Source organism: Centropristis striata, chromosome 5, assembly GCF_030273125.1.
Source record: "Centropristis striata isolate RG_2023a ecotype Rhode Island chromosome 5, C.striata_1.0, whole genome shotgun sequence".
In the NCBI taxonomy this organism is placed as follows: domain Eukaryota; kingdom Metazoa; phylum Chordata; class Actinopteri; order Perciformes; family Serranidae; genus Centropristis; species Centropristis striata.
In genome coordinates this window covers 21656915-21678313 of record NC_081521.1, presented here as the reverse complement: position 1 = coordinate 21678313, position 21399 = coordinate 21656915, and the positions used below count along the sequence as shown (strand labels likewise).

The window sequence follows — 21399 nt, the reverse complement described above, 5'->3', positions numbered from 1 at the left end:
TGGCCATCCAGTGTCTGTTTTATCCCTTAGCCCCCGGTGGGTGCCTATACTCCTGCTGTACCTCTCATTGCTTCTCTTTAGCAAAGCCCATCAAGATCCAGGGCTCTGAGGGGAGTAGCGGATTCCTGCCAAAGCTGCAACATTGCAGCAGCCTCAATAATAACTATAGTGTTTTGTCAGCGTCGTGCCTGCCTGCCAGTGTTGGCCCACTGCTAATTCCAGGGGTCTGATTACAGTGCCGGCTTGGACCTGGCACTAATAACAAGCTTGGTGACTGCTCGGCACTGGCAGAGAGGAAATAAAGAGATATAAAGGACAGGAAGAGGACAGGGGGAACACACAGTACACTAGAGAAGCATCTGGAGATGGTGGGAGTGAATAATGCTGAAAAAGGAATGAGTTATGAAACATTTAGTGAACATAGGGGGATGAAACAGCGAGTGAGTGAGTGAGTGAGTGAGTGAGTGAGTGAGTGAGTGAGTGAGTGAGTGAGTGAGTGAGTGAATAGGTGAACAGAATACAGGAGCATATTAAATCCAGGGAGAGAAAGTTGTGCGAGTACTGTAATGATGGTTTATGGCAGGTTAAGGCCATCACACGCACCATAATTACCACTGGCAACAACAGCAGGAAAAAAATAAAGTAAAACATAATAATAATGATGATATTAATGATAGTATTGCTGATAATAACTACATGTTCGCCACCAGAATAGAGCCGTTCTGTTTTATAACTTCACATATGGAACAAGGAGTCAAAAACATTTTTTTTCATTCTTCCATAGTCTGCGTTTTAAATAGCCCACATAATTGATGCTAATGATAAGGAATTTTTCATGTCAACTTTCCACTTAATTCAACTGCTTCACAAAGAGCTCAGGAACATAAGGTAGCCTTGCTACCCTACCCTTTGTGTCCATCATTTCCCCTGCTGTTAAATCAGCCATGCTTTCTCACATATTTTTTATCTTTTGTCAGCGAACTCAATGCAAGCATTCACAGTCAAGTGTGTGCCAACCACTTAGCCAGTGGCTATTTGTGTTTATATTTGCCTTTGCAACAGCCCTATTGAAAGCTCCCGCACATAGCACAATTACTTCAAGTCAATAGGGTGTATTTGGAAAAGCTGTCGACCAAAGATTCACAGGATATATACAATATAGCGGGGTGAGAGGTCCAGACAAGTTGTAAGCTGTGGTTTTGAGATTCAGACGATGTTTGTGTTCAGCTCAATGAAAGGATATTTACATGTTTACTTTGAATGACAGTATGTAGAGGTGAAGCTAACCGGAGTGCAGGGTGTGCCGGGGTGTGTGTGTGTGTGTGTGTGTGTGTGAGAGAGAGTGTTAGGAGGTCAGGGGAAGCAGAGAGACAGGTTCTCATTCTCTTCCTGCCTCCAATAAATTCAGCCAGTACAGAGGGTCTGGACAGGTCACTCTGACTGAGATTATGGAGTTGTCAGGGCTGTTGGAGGAAGAGTGAGGCGAAGATGGGAAGGAGGAAGAGCGGGAGGCAGCGGGAGAGGAGAGAGTTGAGAGAATGAGAGAGCTTTTAACTTATAAGAATAGTGTGGGCGGTTGGATTGGTGCTTTTGTGCGAAGCCTCGTTTGACTCATTCGATTTGAATGGTGGGTTTTCATTGGGGTAAGTGAATTGGCTACCGTTCTGAGGAGCCGTCATGTCCAATTCAAATCAACTCAGGAGTCTTATCTGGCACTCAGGAGTGCTGCCACAAAAGAAGTTTTTTCTTGCAGATTATCCCCTTTTTAAAGGGAACTGGAGTTATATGGAGCATGTTGTTAGCACTGAATACAAGTCTGAGGCTTGGGGTGTGTTTCGCCGAACAGGAGGGAAGCATCAACCAGCAGGTCCCTGACATCTGTAGGATGCTGACACCGCTACATTTCCTAAGGTGAACATTTTAGTGCTTACTTACAAAAAAGACTGAATGACTTTTAAAAGAAGAAATGTCACATTGTTCCTCTTGCAAATGAAAAGTTCTCAAACAGTAAATGGCACCCTTGCTCATTTCAACACACTTTGGGATTCTTACTACTACAGTTCAGCCTTACTTACTCTGCTGTGGTGACAAAAATTGAGCAAAACAGATTCTAACTCATATAACTGAGTGTGTATGTTTAATTTACCGTTTATATCCTGTAATTGTCACTTGGAGCCACAGTGGCCACTTACTTGTATAGTTAGTGTTCTTTGGTCAATCTTTATTTGCCTATGTTAGTTAGAGGTGGGGGAAAAAATCCATACGGCATAGTATCGCAATATTTTGCGTGGCAATATTATATCAATTCATAGCCGCCGAGTATCGATATTTAGCATTCCGGCAGCCAGCCGTTTTCACCGTTCAGAAGTCCGTAGAAGGCTCACTTGTAGGAGTATACTGGAGATACCGTATATCACTGGATATCGTGATGATGAAATAATGCTGCAAAGTTAGGATTTTTTTTGTTTCATTCAAAAAAATGTATGTGAATGCTTAAAGTTGAGGAAAGTTTGAGAAAATGCTGCAGTTGTTGTCGTCCATACATGTTTGATATCAGTTCAGTTCAGTTTGACTGAATACTTTGTTGGTCAGTCTGTGGGTTTGGCTCTCATTGTGGAGAAATAAAAAGACTGCAGTGAGATGAATAGACTGAGAGTTTTCTGTTGTTTGACAAAACAATTCTTGATTTGATTTAATTTTGTGGACACAAAATGCAGTTAAACAGTTAAATCATAATATATTGTATTGCAATACTCACAATATCTCAAAATGCTTAAAATCGCAATAATATCGTACCGTGACTCAAGTATCAAATATAAATATAAAAAATATAAAATCGTGTCGTGGGGCCTCTACTGATTCACACATTTAATGTTAGTGACAAACTCTGGTTTCAGACAGGCTGGGTATTATGTTCTGTGTTCTGGCCATGGTTTCTATTGGCCACACCATTGTATTCACCATGTTAATTGTTGGGATTTTGCTCAAACAAAGCAGGAAGCAGCCACAGGATCAGATCTTTTAAACAAACCCTCCAACTTATTTGGAAAAGCCAAGGATGATGAACAGTAAAATTGGGGCTTGAACTGCGCCCACCCCTGTATACAGATCAACTTCCTGTCCCACTTTGCTTACCGTGTGCAATAAGTTTAATGTAATGTCTTTGTCAGACATCATTGTAACAATGTCACCATTTTCCCAGTATAGTTGTCACAATACCACCTTTAAACTTGTATAATTACTAGTATAAAAAACAATACTTGAGGCCTCTTTTGATGCCATGGCTACAGAACAAAAAGAACATTGTATCTGAGTTAATTGCTGCTTCTTATTGTTTTATATTTAGTTTATGTAAATTACTTTGTAATCAGTAACAATGTAGAATAAATAGCTGTATTTCATTACAGAGCAGGAATAAAGGTGTCAGGTTATTTTCATCTCTGACAGAAGTTTAGTAAAATGCTAACACTAATTTTAAGAGTCAGTGACATGAAGTAGTTTTACCTCCAAACTCTACTCAGCTGAAGTATATGTGCTGTTGTCATATTAAACTGCAGTTCACCATTTCACACTTCATGTTCCGCTGGAAGGAAACTCTCAGTCCCGCTGTTAGCTCTGTTAGCTGTATTAGCTCCTCCTTTAGCTGTGAGCTCTACTGGATTCCCCTGGGCACAGTGTCCAGAGCTGAATGCAGCCCCTCTAGGCAATACTTGTGATTCTGCCAGACACATGGGAGCAAATTTTGGAAGCATACGAAGAAAAGAAACGTATATGGGCTTGGAGGAATCAGCTGTTTGCTCCCTAGCAGCTAATAGCTCTAACTAGCTCTCCTCCTTCCAATTTCATACAGATTTGTTCATCGCAATGTCACTGCAGCTTTTTTCACTTTCGATAAACATGTGGCATTGAAAAGGTATCAACTTCAAATTCAACTTCACTTTCAACTTTGACTTTATTATCCCGAAGGAAATTTGATCTGCAGCCGGCATCACATCGCATCAAGGACCATGACAAACATGAAATATTGACAACAGTAACAATACAAAAAAACCAATATCCATAATGCAAATGACATAATACATGTGAAGTTAAGTGCTGTACAGAGCTGTTGAATAGAATAGAATAGAATAGAATAGAATATATCTTTATTGTCTTTTCAACAGAGCAGAAATTTGTCTTTCAACACGGCTATAAAAATTCATGCAGAACACACAACAATTACATGAAGTGAAATAAATAAATAAAATAAAACAACAACACTTCAGTAAAAACACACAACATCAATAAAAAGAATGAATGACGTGGGGTACAGTGTTACTGGCCACTATTTAGTATAGCGACTGCAGCTGGTAGGAATGACTTTTTATAAATGTTTTTATGGGCCAGTGGGGTTCTGTATCTTCTGCCTGATGGCAGCAGAGAAAAGGAGTGATGCAGAGGGTGAGTGACGTCATCAGTGATGAGGGTTGCTTTCCTCCGCACTGATCGTCTGTACAGTTCACAGAGGGGGGTCTGAGGGGTTTGGGTGATCTTACTGGCCTGGTTTACTATTCTGGTGAGTTTTGTTTTGTGTTTGAGGGTGAGGAAGTTAAACCAGGAAGAGATATTGTAAGTGAGGATGGATTCAATGAGTGAAGTGTACACCAAAGATAAAATGTCCTTGTTGATATTAAAAGATCTCAGCTTTCTGTAAATGAAATAAATTAATTTATTTGTAAATTAAGTAATCAATACTTTTGACAGCCGTAGTTCCCAGTCAGGAGACTCCCACACTTCTGCCTACACACTTCAGCTAAGCTCAGTGTAAAAATCCCCTTTAACTACATTCATTTAGCACCTCACTCATAACGTTGAACTGGCTATTACAACATTTAAGTGCCAAGGTAATGGTGTAAGTCCCCTCCTGAGGGCAGGACAAAATGACCCACATGCCGTTGAGGCGTGGGCACTTATTTGCCCCCAGCGCTCCACTCTAATATTCACATAACCTCGCCCCTTAATGGTTGGGACCAGCTCTGCGCCAGCTTCCTCATTATCTTCCTTTTGTTCTAGATGGATGATTTAGGATGGGCGGGGTTACAACTCTCGCGGTCAAGCGGCCAGGCTGCGAGCAGATAATAGACTTTGATATTATCGAAATTAAAAGGAGAAGCCGCGTTTAAATTGGCCCAGTAGGAGTCCCTAACAACACAAGGCGGAGGAGAAAAAAGCAGCCAGTTAAGAAAAGAAAGAACTCCGAGGCAGAGTGAGAGAAACGGCCAGCAGAAACACTTTCTGCCTCAGAGAGACAAGAGACATTGTGTGGATGTGTGTGCGCGTATCAGTGTGTGTGTGTATGGGCGTGCACGCGCTGCAATCGGCTGGGGAACGTGCACCATGTTGGCTCTCCTAATATTGAACTTGGAGCAGAGTGGTAAATACACTCCCTCTCCCAGAGAGAGCCACAGAAGTGCTGCAGAACTCATCTTGTGTGGCCACTCTAGTGGAACATGGACTTTTTCATTCTTTTTTTCATACTTTTTTTCGTTTTTCTTTTTCGTCTTGAAGGAGTGCAACAAGTAGAAAAAAGTGGAGTGTGTGATGGTGAGGTGACTGGGGTTCGAGAGAGTGATCAATGGAGATTGATTTTGTGTGTTTGCGCGTGTGTGTGTTCTTGAGTTGGCCGTAAGCACAGCCTGCTGCCTCCTGCTTTATCAGTGCTCTCTCTCTCCCTCTCTGTGCTTTAGAGAGAGCTTTATCTCTCCGGCACCGACACACTCTTGTGTCCTCACAGTGAAAGGAGAAAGGCATCAGTACTCCACACCTGCTGCTCTGTCTGCTCTAACATACTGCAGGCAGTCAGACCCAATAAGAGGATGATGTGAACCTCTCCATCTTAAACATGTGGTGCAGCTTGAAGTACTCAGATTTAATCTGTACTGAAAAATTCAGAGCTCTTCAGTGATTTGATGCACTTACTCTCCTTTTCTTGATTTATAGCTTAAACCTGTCTCATATACAGCCATCTCACATTAACAAATATGTGTCATAGCAACCACAATGCCAGCCAAATTACACTTTCTATCAACTTAATGAGGAAATATTTAAATTAAACATATCTGCAAAATGTTCACTATATTTCTTCTTCTTCAATATCCACTCCTGGCAAACATGATTTACTTTTTTTTTTGCTTATGTTTGGAAAACTCAAAGTGCCTGCTTAATGTTTGGAAAGATTAGGATTTTGAAAGCCCGGTCTCTGGTGTCAAAGTAAATGTAATCCTGGCAATAATTATGTTTCCTCCTAAATTCGCCCAGGCACATTACTTCCTATTTGTGAATCTGCTGTTTGGATCTACTCATAAACAGATAAACAGAATTTAATGATACTGAATATCCGTGTGTGGAGTATATTTTGTACGTGCATGGATATTTTTTGCAGAACATGCTGAACTGTATTGCAGTATTGAATGTGTTTTTTTGCAAATTAGTTGGATTTGGATGTTGGCAAATTAAAGGAAAACCTGACTAAATGAATAACACATTTTGACACTTCCATGAGGGCTCACTGAATGAGTATGAAAATTATCTGAATCATCCGCCATCCCTTTCACAGTCCCAATATAACACCTATGTGAGATTTCAGAGTAACATGTTTGGCAGTTCTCTCCGCCACCATCATTAAATCACTAAAATGAGGGAATCACCATTGGAGGAATGGTGTTTATCTCTGTAGTCCACTTCCAAACACTGAGAAACAATGACAAGCGTTGGCGGATAATGAGACAATAAATCCCCTTGGCACAGACATGCAAAATGTCCCCACTGTACCATTGACATAGGATCAAAACACACAGACTTTGTTGTCTCTTTGTAGGCATTATGCATCTCTCTGTACTTTTGTGCCTCTTTGTAGTTGTTTTGTTTCACTTTGTAAATGTTTTGGTCTTTGGTTGTTTTGACCCTTTTTTGCAGTCAGCTGCATTTCTTTGAAGATGTTTTGTGTGTTTTTGTAGTCGTCACGCATCTACCTGTCATTTTGTGTCTAGTTGTTTGTATCATACAGTTGTTTTGTGTCACTTTGTAATTGTTTGGGGTGTTTTTTTTTGTCTGTTTTTGTTTTGCCCCTTTTGTAGTTTTGCATCTCTTTGTAGTTGTTTTCCATCTCTTTGTAGGTGCTTTGTGTCTCTTGTAGCTGTGTTGTGTCTCTTTGTAGTTGTTTTGTATGTCTTTGCAGTCGTTTTGTGTCTCTTTGTAGTTGTTTTGTGTCTCTTTCTTTGCAGTTGTTTTGTGTCTCTTTATTGATGTTTTGTGTCTCTTTGTAGTTGTTTTGCATTTATTTGTAGTTGTTTTGTGTCTCTTTGTAGTTGTTTTACATAACTTTGTATTTGTTTGCCCCTTTCTGTAGTTGTCTTGTGTCTCTTTGTGGTTGTTTTTTTATGTTACCTTGTTGTTTTGGTCTTTTTTGTCTGACATTTTGTAATTATTTTCGGTCTCTTTTTTGTTCTTTTTGTCTGAATTATGCCGCTTTTGGTAATTATTTCTGAAGCTGTTTTGTCTCTTTGTAGTAGCTTCTCTTTGTTGTCTTTCAGTTGTCATTTTATATTTCTTTGCGGTTATTTGAGTCTCCACCTGGTTGGTTTATGTCTCACTGAGAGATATTCTGTATTTGAAGGTCAGGGGTGCCCCTTGACACTTGCGGCCCATGCGCATGTGCCCGGTAAGCCTATTCAGTAATCCCTTCATGATGACAAAGAACACTGAAGATACTGGTGATGGAACGACACCTCACTGAGACATTGTGTTGTTTTTCCCTTAATTTTCCACCAATCTGAAGCCTTTTCCCTAGAGGAGCTAAATCCTTGTCTGGCCTGAGCTTGTTACCCCAGCTGTACTTTTTGTCTTTTGTGTGGCGCTGGTGTGGCTGGTTGTTAAGGTGTCTGGACTGGGCCGGGTAAAGCCCTGATTTATCCCCTCGTAGGGCCCAAAGCTGGCTGGGAGGGAAGGTTTCAGGAAATCTCCTACAAGCAAAAGCCTCATTCTGTAAGAGGAGATGAAAGCCAGCCTGCTTTATTCCTCCTTTACCACCACATACCCCCTTCCACATCCTCTTCTTCCTCTTCCTCTACTTCTCTATTTTGCTCATGCTCTGACGATCTCTTTTGTTACCCCTGTGACACGCCCGGTTGCCCTCGGTAACAATGGACGGGTGGTAATAGCTGTAGATGGTGAGATGACTTTTAGCTTTGCCGGAACAGATAACAGGCTTCTGCACAGTCTAACTGACGATTAGTCATCTCTACCTCTGCCCTTCCTCTTCCCCTCTTCCCCTCTTTGCTTTCTTTCTTTTTCTCCTTTGATTTCTTCCATCCTTTCCTTCTTCACTTCCTCTCTCCAACCTTTCCTTTCATTTTCCTTTACCTCCCTCCAATTTCTCTCTTCCCCACTCTTCCCTTCCTTCCTCACTCCTGTGTTCTGTCCTCCTCATCTCTCTTTTTAACCCTCATTTCCTGCCTCCATTTTTCCCCTTCCTGTCTCTTCACTTTGAGTCCATTCTTCTTCATGTCTCTCTCATTCCATCTCTCCTTTGCTCGCTGTTCGCCCGGGCCAAAAATAACTCTGTCACGCTCTCACCGCTTTCTTACTTCTTTTCTCTCTCCATCACTTTCCTCTCCATCCCTTCTTTCTGTTTCTTGCTGCTACTCTCATCAGTAGTAACATACACACACACACACACACACACACACACACACACACACACACACACACACACACACAGTAATCAAATTCCTCCAGCGTGATTGCTGAACACATTTATGTGCACACACACAGACACACATAAACACACACAGGGCGAGAGGTCATTGTAAATAACTCGCTTTTCGTGCTTTCATTTCCCTGGGGCATTGACTCTTGCTTGGTATTCATAACCATAACATGCAGAACCTGACAGACTGTGTGTGTGTGTGTGTGTGTGTGTGTGAGTCTGTTTGTTTGTGTGTCTGTGTGTGTGCTGATACCCCTATGCATGTACACGCATACACACACAAGCATACTTAGTGAAATATACACACACTCTAGGCATTTTGCAAACAGATAGATTCAAAAAATATACATTCTTGTTATCGTCCTTCACCACAGACACACACACACACACACACAGACACACACACAAACATGAAGAGATGATAATGGGCTTTGCTGGAATCCTCTATCCATCTTTACTCGCTGTTCCACTCGTCTGCGTCCACTGATACTTGTAAGACAAATCCTGTCTTCTTCATCTCTCTCCCTCGATCCAGCGTTCACCTCTCTGAAACCTGCAGGCGAAGTACAGATTATCTGCACACACACACACACACACACACACACACACACACACACACACACACACAGATGCATCGGTATCTACACACACGTACACCTGCTAATACCAGACAAGGGGTTGTGTTTTGAGACTTTTTAATGTATTTATGCATTTGGGTTCTACTGAATAATACATCGTTATTTGTTATTTTCTCAGCTTGTACTTGGGCAGACATGGAAAGGAGTGAAAAATAATAAAAGCAGCGCAGTGTTGAAAATATGAGGATAACTACCAGCTCAGCAGACAATAGTGGATATTTTATTTTATTTGTGTGGAACAAGAATGGCGACAACTGTCAGAAGCCGGATTTCTAAAGAATATCTGTTTGCGTCTGTGTTGAATTGGTTTCTATGTATGTGTGTGTATATATGTGTGGGAGAGTGTGTGTGTGTGTGTGTGTGTGTGTGTGTGTGTATGCCGCTGTGACACAATGTATGTCCTCATATAAACCAAACTTTCTTTCTCTAAATTCTGTAGCTGTCAGTGACTTTACTGAAGAGACAGAGAAAGACAAAAAGACATCTTTTCTATACAAAAAACAAAGAGTTACTTGTTTTGAATGTATTAATAATTTAGTGTTGAAGCATGTACAGCAGAACATAATGTTTAAAAAACGTTTTAATAGCTATCTATATTCTTCACAAGCACTCCTGCCTTGCTAGTCATTTAAGAACCCTCCAATCGACTGCACTCACTCCCCAGAGTAACTCTGTGCTCACATTGTGGCAGTAGAGGGCAATTTAAACGCTCCTTGCTTTCAATGGGAGATTGATTGTAAATTTCACCACCATTGATTTAAAATGAGCAAACAGATGTTAAACTTTCAGACTTTTTATTGTTGAGATATTCAGCTGCACGGATGTAGTCATGTGCACACGTGAATAACCTCTCATTGTCTCGTCTTGAAGCCGAGATGAAGTCGTGCAGCGGTTATTGATCCAGGTGTCGGGACCCACAGTCCTGCTGGTGTTCATGTTAGCGATCTAATGAGACAATGTTCACACCTGGGCTGGAATGTGAATGTGGTAAACTGAGTGGGAGGTAAGAAACAAAGCTTTCTGCTCGGCAACAGGACTAAAAAGTGAGCAAAATAATTAACTCTCGTGAGCTGATCCGCTCAGAAAAGGACCACGGCTTGTTATGACGGAGCATTTTATAATGTGTGATGGATATTGATGCTTACCCCGGTTGGTGATGAACAAATTGCATTTCCTGTGGCTCCTTCATAATAAAAATCACCCTGTGGTTTGCCAGCTTCACACAGAATGTAACAATAAAAAGTTGTTACATAAAGAGGTAATTACAGAAACAAAAAAACATTTTGGTATTGTTGAAAAAAGTCCTGGCCATAAACTTTCAAAAGCAATTTCATACTGTGGAAATCTTAAGGATTAGAGCTTTAAAATTATGCATTACAGCAAGAAATTTAATGATAAGATTTAAAGTTTATCTTCAACTTCTAAAATAACAATTTATTGAATTGTTTAGGCAAAAAAACAAACATCTCTATCATCCCAAAACATGTGTAACTCAGTAGTTTTCTATGTGGCATAAAAGACACTGCATCACATAAAACTGATTTTTGTATGCGTTTACAGTCATCACTGCCTTTTGTTTGTCGCAGTGGTATATGCCCATTTTGAACACTTCCTCTCTGTGGTGTATCCTGACACAATATCCTGTTTATAGTGGAATTACACAAGCATTAAGACTCTGTTTGTCAGTCCTCTGAATAGGTCAGTATTGTCGTGTTTATCAGAATCACTTGACTGCTGGTGCCTGCCGCATGACCACTTTTCCCCGGCAACAATGTGAATGCTACTTTGTGTATTAATTACACTAATCACATTAATTCCGTGAGGACCGGCCAATATACTGTAATTTCTCCCTGAAATGTATTTGTTTTCCCACTTCTACATCTAACAATTTTCCTCACAATTCAAATAGCAGAAATACACACTCAGTGCCTGTCTGCAGTAATAAAGCGTGCCAGAAAAGGAAGAGAATCGATCCAGGTTATTTTCATCTACAATTTGCACTGAATAAATGTCAGTACTCTCTGCTGCTCCTCCCGCAGCTTCATTTTGTCTTTCCCTGAGAGGCTTATCTAAATAGTTTAAATGAAATTGTTGTCATGTTAAACAGGGTCTTATATTGGGAGGCTGAAATGGGCACACTTTTTGATTTGACGGGTTTATCTGATTGAAAGTGTCTGTGTGAGAGAGAGAGACCAAAGTACATAAATGTTGGTCTTTTTTTTGCACAAGTTTTAAATTACAATCCGCCGGATCGTTTTTAATTAATTCTCAATCTGTGGAGCCAAGCACTCATTACTGTGGTATTTCTGCATTTGATAAAAAGAGATCATTTCTTGTTTTTGGGTTGATGAGGATTCCGTAGCTGTTACTGATGTTATTTTCGGCTTATTAATAATAATAAAAAATCAATGAAAACATTAAATAGCTAAGTCAGGGGTCAGCAACCTCAGCCACGACTGGCACGCAGTGGCTTAACCAATGGCAAGCTACCAATAACTGTGAGAGAGAGTTTTTTGAAAATGTTAAAGTGCCCTCTCATCTGCATGCAAAATGACCTCTTGGATAATGATGACAGCTTTCTTGCTAATTTAATTTCTGTTTGTTACACTTATTTCCCCCTTTTTGACATTTTCTGCTTTTGCAACACGAGGGAATGTGATTTAAAGCAGCTGAAATGGGAACTGTGCATGTAATTTTAAGAAATATTTTACATTTTATTTTGGGTGGTCTGGATGACGTCACAGAAACGACATCCATGTTTTAAGCAGTCCATTGAATGTTCCCAGCTCATATGACTTCACTTAAGCAGTTATTTGATAAGTGGTAAAACTCTCTTATAGTCCATAAAAACAATCAAGATTTTAAAAGGAAAATACTTAATTTTATGCTACAGAAGGGAGCTGATTTTAGGGCATATTTTATGAAATATTAAACTGTTTAACACTATTGCCTAAGGGAACTGTTGAGAAGAGTTCTAAAGCAGGGTTCTAAATTATGAGGATTTAGGAGCAGGTCTTTGATACTGTATGCTTTCATCCAGATGTGCCTGGTTTTGTGCTGAGGACCCACATCTACTGTAACTGATTCTTTAGCAGCTCTGAGCAGCATATTGCACCCAGTGGCCATCACTCATTAGCGAATGTTGATGGTAAAGGCCAAGTATGATTAGCCAACGCTTCGCTGCACATCAGTGCTGATTTTGGCTCAGCACCACCACCGGCTCCCGTTAATCAGGAGCTAATGAAAGGAAACTTGTGGCATATGCGCCACTTAGTCTAAACGAGTCCTGGTACTTCTTTCTAGGGCCAGGATGGCATTGTGAATGCTTTGCTCTCTGATGGAAGTTCATTGATTTCAAACACAGCATCTTTTTCATTTTGCTGTCAGTGTGTGGGCATAAAGGTGCTTCTGCACATTAGAGTCATTCAGCTTTTAAACTATAATGCACACTAAAGTCATTTCTCTTGCTGGCTGCTCTCAGTGAAGTTTTAGTGATGAAAACATTTCATCAGTGAACCGTAGCTGCAGTATAAATGTTTGCTGTAATGCTAAAGCTGCTAACTGGGTCTAACGAGTTTTATCTCAGTGCAGTTTGATCCAGGGCTGCCTGATGTAGGACTCAACAATTTAAAGCAACATAAATGCATTATTGATCATCTGTGATCCTGGCCTTCAAGAGGCAAACAAACGAGCAGCTAATAGCATCCCCAACTGCACTCCCCGACTTCTTTTGGCACTACTTCTTTGTTGCTTTCAAAAGGCCTGAGCCTTAATCCGAGAGACACTCCTCTCGGTACAAGCTGTGACAGTTTTCCAATACGTAATACTGGCTTTTTCCCATAGGCCATTAAGGTGACAGGGAGGCACCAAGGTTAAAGAGACTGTCCGTCAGATTGTGTCTTTTCTTCGCATCTTTCATCTCTTTTAGTTTCCTAATATGGATTACAGGTCTGAAATCAAGTTAGTTGTAAGGAGGTCAGGGTTTTTTTTGACAGGGATCATTACCGGAACTTTGTCGCTACACACAATCTTGAAACCTATCAGCTATCGGTCTACAGATGCCCCTCTGGGAGCAACTGCCATTGTTTCTGAGGTTCCAGTGTGGCTAGCTATTATCCAGATAACAGATATCTTTCGTCACCAATCATCAAAGCAACCTCATTGATACTTTTTGTAGGTGTTTTATGTTCAGACAAAATTCTGGCTAATCTGTATAGCCGATGCCTCACAGCAAGAGTGCTAACCTTGCAAACTCCACACAGAAGAGCGGCATGTTTTCATGTTCTCCCTGTGTCATCATGTGTTCTTGCCGGTTACTCTGGCTTCCTCCCACATTCCAAAACATGCACTTAGGTTTAATTGGTGCGATAGTCTGGTGACCTGTCCAAGGTGTACCCCCCCTCACCCAATGTCAGCTGGGTGAGGCTCTAGCCCCCCGCGACCTGAGTGCAGATAAGCAGTTAAGGAGAATGAATGAATGTATGAACAGATATCGGATAGATTTTTCAAAAGCTAAATCATGGTTGCTCAAAGTGTGGCCTGCGGGCCAGTGGCAGCCTCCGGACATGACATGAAATGCTTGCATTATATCTGAATTTTACATAGTTCATTTAAGTACTTTAACTTTCAATATTACCGAACAACTACTTTCAAATTAGGAATAGCTACTTGTAGAACGTGGTTGGAGGGCAACTCTGTCACAGTTCTAGTGCTGTTAGAAAAAGTCCCTAAATTTGGCTCTCTGTCATCAAAACCGTCATCCGACATTAGCTGATGTGTTCCGAGAATTAATCTCGCCCAATGTTCTGCATCTTTTGCTCACCACACGGACTGTTAACCTGCACTTAACCAAAGCCAGCCAGCTCAAATGTGATTGGTCAATACTCCTGTAACTACAACAAGAAACCAGAACGCTTCCGATACCAGAATCTTGTCATAATTGGCCATCAGTCAATATATATAGTATTTTTTTGGAATTTCAAGATTTAGCTCTTTAGGTCCAGAAAAAAACCTCTTCAATCTGGCTTCAATATCACCAGCAGTTGACCATTGACATCCCTATAAAGGGGCAAGAAACATTTGAGACTATCCATTTAGATTGTTCAGATTAACATACATTAAATCAGATCGTTATGACTGTTTCATCTAGAAGTGTACCGACCTGCCCAAGGCTCCATGGTGTTCTTCTTCAGATAGAAGTGTTTCTAAATATGTTTCTCTATTCGCTGATGTTTAACTGAAGAATTTAAGTGGTTTTGGTGAAATCGTGGCTGTCCTTTCAAAGACCTGCACATCTCTGTCTGTGTTTGTCATAAATGCCACATCCAGACGATTTAATCCCGTCCTGCCTTCTTGCTGTCACTCAGCAAAATAAATGGGCCCTGTGTAGGCATTTCAGCACCCCACCTGTGCTTTACTGCACCTTTCAAGCGTGAGATATCTGCCACTGGAAAATGACAGCTATGCTACAAAATCGTCTATTTTGGAATCATAAGACCTTACAGCATTGCAACATTTTCCATATTTATCATCTATCATTTCTATTTTTCTTTTCTTTTTTTTGTGTGGGAATTAAAGACACCATTCTTTGTCCCCTTTTAAAAGTTTTTCTGAGCTCACTTTTTCATTACCCGCATTTTAGACATTTGTGTTCTAATCTGTCCGAGCAAACACTAGCCGCCACTACTCTGCTGTGAGTGTGGCCACCAGCAGGCTGGAGTATGATGAAGCCTTTTCTTGCTTCATTTTCTATTCTCAAGGGTAAAACAGCAAAGCGTGTAAAAGAGAGCAACAGCTGCAGTTCAATGGAGCTCTTTGAAGAATTACATCAAACACAGAGAATCATCTTCCAGCCATTGGCCTCACAGCAGAGAAAGTGGAGTGTGTGTGTGTGTGTGTGTGTGTGTGTGTGTGTGTGTGTGTGTGTGTGTGTGTGTGTGTGTGTGTGTGTGTGTGTGTGTGTGTGTGCGCGCGCGCAGACAGCATGTTGGAGAGGTGTGTAGGACTGTTAATCCTTTGGCCTTCCCTCAGTCCTTGCATCCTGCTCCTCATCACTTCATCACTTGGTTTAGATATCTGGCTGCACATTCTCATCCATATTTAGTTCTTGGATCTTGCTCTGTATTGATCTAGTCAGTTAATCTTCTATTTATTTTCTGACCATTCCATACTGCATTTTCCTTGCTCCTATTCTGACCATTTCCCTTATCTCACTCCTACACACTTCCCTCCATACCACCTCTCAACTTTAAGCCTTTCCTAGCATGGGTCTTTGCTTAAAAAATAAAAAAAAACCCGCCCCGCTCTAATATTTATTTATTTTATCTCAAGAGCTCATTGTTGTGGTCTTCCTGCATTCCACAAGCCCTGCAGTGCTTGTCAGTCAAATCTTTTTCCTTATTATCTTTTCGTTTTTACTTTGAAATGCATCATTTTGTAAATGCCAAGGGATTTGGCCCCAAAAAAGTCGTGCTATGGACACAGATCTTTTTCTTTTCATTTGTGAGGGAAAAACTGCATCCATTAAGACCTCCAAATAGAAAACAGTCCTTGGAAAGGTAGACTTTAAAGGAATAGTTCAGCATTTTGAGAAATTGCTGTTGTCGAGGTTTCTAACAGAGTGAAATTATAAGATAAATATTTCTCTTATATTTGTACGTTAAAGCTCGTTATGTGTTTTTCTGGCCACTAGGGGGCACAACAACTAGCTGAACACAAGTTTCACAGATCATGGCCTTATAAAGTGGTTATTGTGAACATATTAGGAAACTGTTGCTCATTTACACATCCACCAGACACACAGAATTCAGTTGGAGTTATGTTTTTGATAAGTTTTGATTTTAATTTCCTTTTTGCTCTTTTTGGCCTTCACCAACTCTCAAAAAATGTCGCTCTGGCAGTTGCTGATTTGCCCGCTAACATTGTCTGTTTTCCATGTGGTTGTGTGCAACATGCAGTGTGTTTTCACAGAAAAACTACTGCTGGATATGAGTTTTCATGAGAGCTGTAAGACTGAAAAAAAGTCAAATTCAGCTTTATTGTCAATTCTTCACATGTAGCAGACATACAAAGGAATTGAAATTACGTTTCTAACTATCCCATGGTGAAGACAAGACAAGACGTTTCTAAGACTTAAAGTAAACAGTAAAGTGCACAAAAACAACAGAGACAAAACTATCCTAACAATAAAGTAAATAATGTGCACAGTGGATGAAGACATTTAAAAATAAACAATAAGAGAATAAGAGTTCACAGTGTATAGATCTTAGAAGTTATGTATAAGTTAGAAGTTGTAGTAGTGCAAGGCAGTCAGTATTAGCAGCAGAAGTTTTCTGTTTGACATAAGTGTGCAAATGGCATAGTGTGCATTTCCACACTTAACCAGACCGTAAACAGTAACACACTGAGGGGAACTGCAGAGTTGGGTGATCATTTTATGTGGGACCGACCATGAGCAAAATCTTTAACGTAATTTGAGCCCCTGTTAATATAAAAATACTGATTAGTGAAGCTTTAAGTATGTTAAGCCTCAGCATAAAAATATGAGAGAAAAAGGAAACAGCTAGCTTGGCTCCGTTCAAATGCCTCACTCTTGGACAGAAAGCAAATCCTGCTATTTCCAAAAAAAGGTCAAACTAATGTCTGAATGTTCTCTTGCAGTATTTTCTCAACAACATTTTAACTCAGTCCCCTCAATGATGTTTGCTTCTCTCAGTCACATTGTCCCTCTCTTTCTCACTATCTTTCTCTCTCCTTCTTCTTCTTCTTCTCCTCCTGCTGGTGATAGGGGAGTGGGGGGTCTTGATTAGAACACACACTGCCAAGTCCCCCCACATCGCATCATTGCATTTGATTAGCTCCCACCCCCTGCTCCCTCCCTTATCACTACCAGCACAACAGGAAGCGCCACACACACACACACACACACACACACGCACACACAAGCACGCACGCATAAACGCATGCATGCACAGATACACATGCATACATATCACAAACTCACTTGCAGACTTATCTGAACTTCATGGCTGCCTGCAAGACGTGCACTGGCATATATGAACACACACACAATCTCCACACACACACACACACACACACACACACACACATCTGGGCTGCTGCTATTGCCGTGGCGGCAGGGCATCAGGTAAAGCCAGCATGGTGCTGACAGCTCCCTATCCCTAATGAAGCATTAATAAACTGCAGCACAAAACAGTGGATCAGAGAGAAGCTCCCCACCTGCCTGGCTGTCTGCTGGCTGCCAGGGGGAGAGATGAGAGGGGAGAGGATCACTGTAATCCCCCTTCCACCAAAACCCCTCTGCCCCACTTCTCAGGGAGACATCACCCCCCCATCCCAGCCCACCTCATCACCTGCTCTTCAGTATCATGCTTGTGTACTTTCCAGTTTTCAAGAGTCTGATGTCAAACTAATACTCAATAAAAGAGACTTCACGTGATTATAGAACAAACACTCTAAAAGCAAACTATACAGTTCGAAGCATGGGCGTTGTTTAGCCTATTTTGTGTCTCTTTGTAATCATTCTGAGTCTTTCTGTGGTTTTGTTTGTTTTTGTGGTCACATTGTGTAGGGATGCACTGATTCACTATTTAGCATCAGTATCGGGCTGACATCAAAATCACTGGATCAGATATAGGAAGAAAAAAAGTGTAATCTGTACCGATCCATAAGCCGAAACTATTATGTAGATGCTTCACTAAACTTTGGGCGACCTGCTGAAGAGAGAGGTGAGCAGCACGTGTCGCGTGAACAGTTACTGTTATATTTAGGTATTGTTGTGGTCAAAGAGTGTCTTCCTTTAGGGGAGTTTAGTTGTTCAAGGGAAAAAGTTGATATCTAAGGTGGTATCGGTATCCGACCTGAAAAAGTTGTATCGTGCCATCCCTAATTTTGTGTCTGTTTGTAGCTGTTTTGGGCCTTTTTTGTTGTTTTTTTTGTTGTTTTTTCTGGCTGTTTTTCCCCCTTTTGCAGCAGTTTTGTGTCTCCTTGTAGTCCGTTAAAGTCTCTTTGTAGTAATTTTGAGTGTCTTTGTAGTCTTTTTGAGTGTCTTTGTACTCTTTTTGAGTGTCTTCATAGTCCTTTTGAGTCTCTTTGTAGTCATTTTGGGTCTCTTTGTAGTCCTTTAGAGTCTCTTTGTAGTCATTTTGAGTCTCTTTGTAGTCCTTTGGAGTCTCTTTTTAGTCCCTTTGTGTCCGTGTGTGGTTGTTTTGCCCCCTTTTTATAGCTGTTGTGAATCTGGTTGCGATCTTGTTATGTATCTTGGCAGCCGTTTGCATCTTTTTGGAGTTCTTTTGGTCTGTTCGAAGTGTTATTGTCTGTCTTTGTACTCATTACTTGTTTCTCTGTGGTTATGTCTCCCTTTGTATTTATTTTATGTTGCTGTTTTGTGACGGTTTGTATTTGTTTTGGTCTCTTTGTAGTTAATCTTTTGTCTGTGGTTGTTTTGCCCCTTTATGTGGACATGTTGTGTCTCTTTGTAGTTGCTTTGTTTCACTTTGTAGTCATTTTGTGTCTTTTTGTAGTCATTGTTTGCCTCTTTGTAGTCATTTTGTGTCTTTGAAGCTGTTTTGTGTTATTTAGCAGCTGATTTACACCTGTTTGTTGTTGTTTTGGTCTCTTTGTGTCTCTTCGAGTACAGGTGCCTGGTAGGCCTGTTCAGTAATCCATCCATGGCTAGATATGCATTTTCTTAACTCGTAATATGCTAATAAATGTAGTTTCACTGAAAATGTTTGCACCACTTTGGGATAAATATTGAATTTTTATGCATGCAGGAAAAAAACAGAATGGGAAATAGAGAGACTCCGATTAAAATGTACAATCCTCAACAGATCAGGTTTAAAATTATCTTTAAAAGTTCTTCACACCTGCAGTTCAAATAGAGTTCAGGTGAAGAAATAGCCAGGAAGCACTACAGAACATGAATTCACTATTAGTCCATTGACAATACATCTCCCACTGGCAGACAATGCCGGAGCTCTGATTCAAATGAAGCAAACCTGCTGAGTGTAGATATTCCAGGAGGTGTGTCCATTCAGATGCTGCACAGCCATGATTAGAAGAATTGGAGCAATTGTTCAGTTAAAAAGAGCCAATCAAATCCAGGTCCAGCTGTGATTAACTGACAATACTGAGTCCTATGTACTTTGGAAAATAGTTGGTTTTGACAAATAGTATCTCAAACGTAAACAGTCTGCTTGAATGAACATGTAGATACATAATATTCTTTTAATTGGGCCCCAGATTGTCGGCTGCCCTTTGGGGCGTCCTCTCCTTTTCCTTCCCTCATCGTAATCTATCGATGCCATCTCTGTTTGTGCTGGAATGTGGTTGCTTTGGTGTCACTTTGTGTCTTTATCTCTCTGTCTATCCATATCCTTATCTGCCTTTTTTTTCTCTCATTATCCTTGGCGTCTAAACCTCGCTGAGCTTTACTCCAGCGAGGGAGACTGATCTAATTGGCAGCGAGGATCATTCTAATTTAGCAAAGCCAGCTCTGCCGACTTTTTCAGCTTTCTCGTCCCTTTTTTTTGCCACCTTTCACATGATAATAATGAGAAAATATATAAGCGCGAACTCCCTGAAGTTTGCTGTGCTGAGCATGTTTTATTTTATTTTATTTTTTTCATGTTGGCTTGTTACACCGATCACATTCACCCAGGCAATTTGCCTGCTTGTCTGAGTCTGAGAAGGGAGGCTTATCTGCACTAACGCCCCATCGAGGCTGCGCTTCGTATCCAAATCGGCCCCTGTTAGCATTCAAATCAGGAGCCCCGCACCCCCCCACCCCTTCCTATTCTACCTAGCTCTTATGCTCCTTACTATCGCCCCCACCCCTCTTTGCTGTCAACACGCCAACTTCGCTTGCAGCAAAAGAGAGTGAGAGAGAGAGAAAAAGAGAGAAAGCCCAGGCTATTATTTAATGAGATCAAGAAGTGCGAGGAGGATTCTATTTACTGTCACAAAGCAAACAGGGGCCCCCTTCTCTGCAGGTGGAGAGCATTGCTGGGCTTCTCCCTCATCTTCCTCCTCTTCTTCTTCGGTAGCCGTGACAGCCGCCCCCACCTTAACAACCACCATTTTACGGAAAGCGTAAGCATTCTGACAAGGTGCTTCTTCTTGTCAGGACACATGCCTACGCCTCCCATTTCAAACAGCACCTGCATCAAAACAGTATATCTGAAGGTTATTTCTGCTCGTACTGTATGCTACAGAACCCGTGATTGCAGCTTGTGTATAATTGCTGCTGCTGTGATTTAACATGACCTTTTACCTGCTCTGGCAGATACAACAAGGTCATTACCGCAGCGCTGTTTTCCACAGGCCATCAGTGTGTCATTGTCCTTATGATTAGATTAAAATTAGAGGCCAAGTGTCTCAATCGCTATCTAGTCCATATTGGCTGCCATTAATGCCTTACAATGACTTATGATTTCTGGAAACAACTGGCCATTTCTCATCAGTCTCCCATAGTTAGAGCTTTCATTTAAAGCACTTTATTTTGAAGTTACTTTTGAGGTGTCTTTGTCATAAATTAGGTCTGGAGTCAGTTCCTGCTGCAGTACACAAATAAAACATGAAAAAAAGAGTGTTCGTTAACGAGTCTCACGCACCAAAACCTCAAAAGGACTTGACAGGAGAGAGCGGAAAGAGAAGGGGGGGGTGTCATGAAGATGAGGGAAGCGAGGTGGGGGATATCCTTTGATCAAGAGCACTCCTCGTAGCACTCCTGTCTCCTTACACATCCATAATATATCTCCACACACATTTCCAGTCTCTTATTAAAGAGGCAGTGGCATTCCATCCTGAAGTAGGGTATCGGATTTCCAGAAAAGACAAAAGTGAAGCACGCTTTCTTTTATTGTCGTTTCTTGAGGGGCGGGCGAGGGAATGAAAGCGAAGCAAAATGCACAGCAAAGACTTTTTGATTCAATATATGCACTCACCGAGTTTAAATTAAATTCATGTTGGTTGTAACAAAAGAGGGGATAATAT

At 41.0% G+C, this 21399-nt stretch overlaps 1 protein-coding gene across 7 annotated transcripts in view; it reads left to right on the top strand.

Moving 5' to 3' along the window:
• The window catches only part of agrn (agrin), a 300695-nt gene that overhangs the window by 168530 nt on the left and 110766 nt on the right, over positions 1-21399 (top strand). The window lies entirely within an intron of this gene.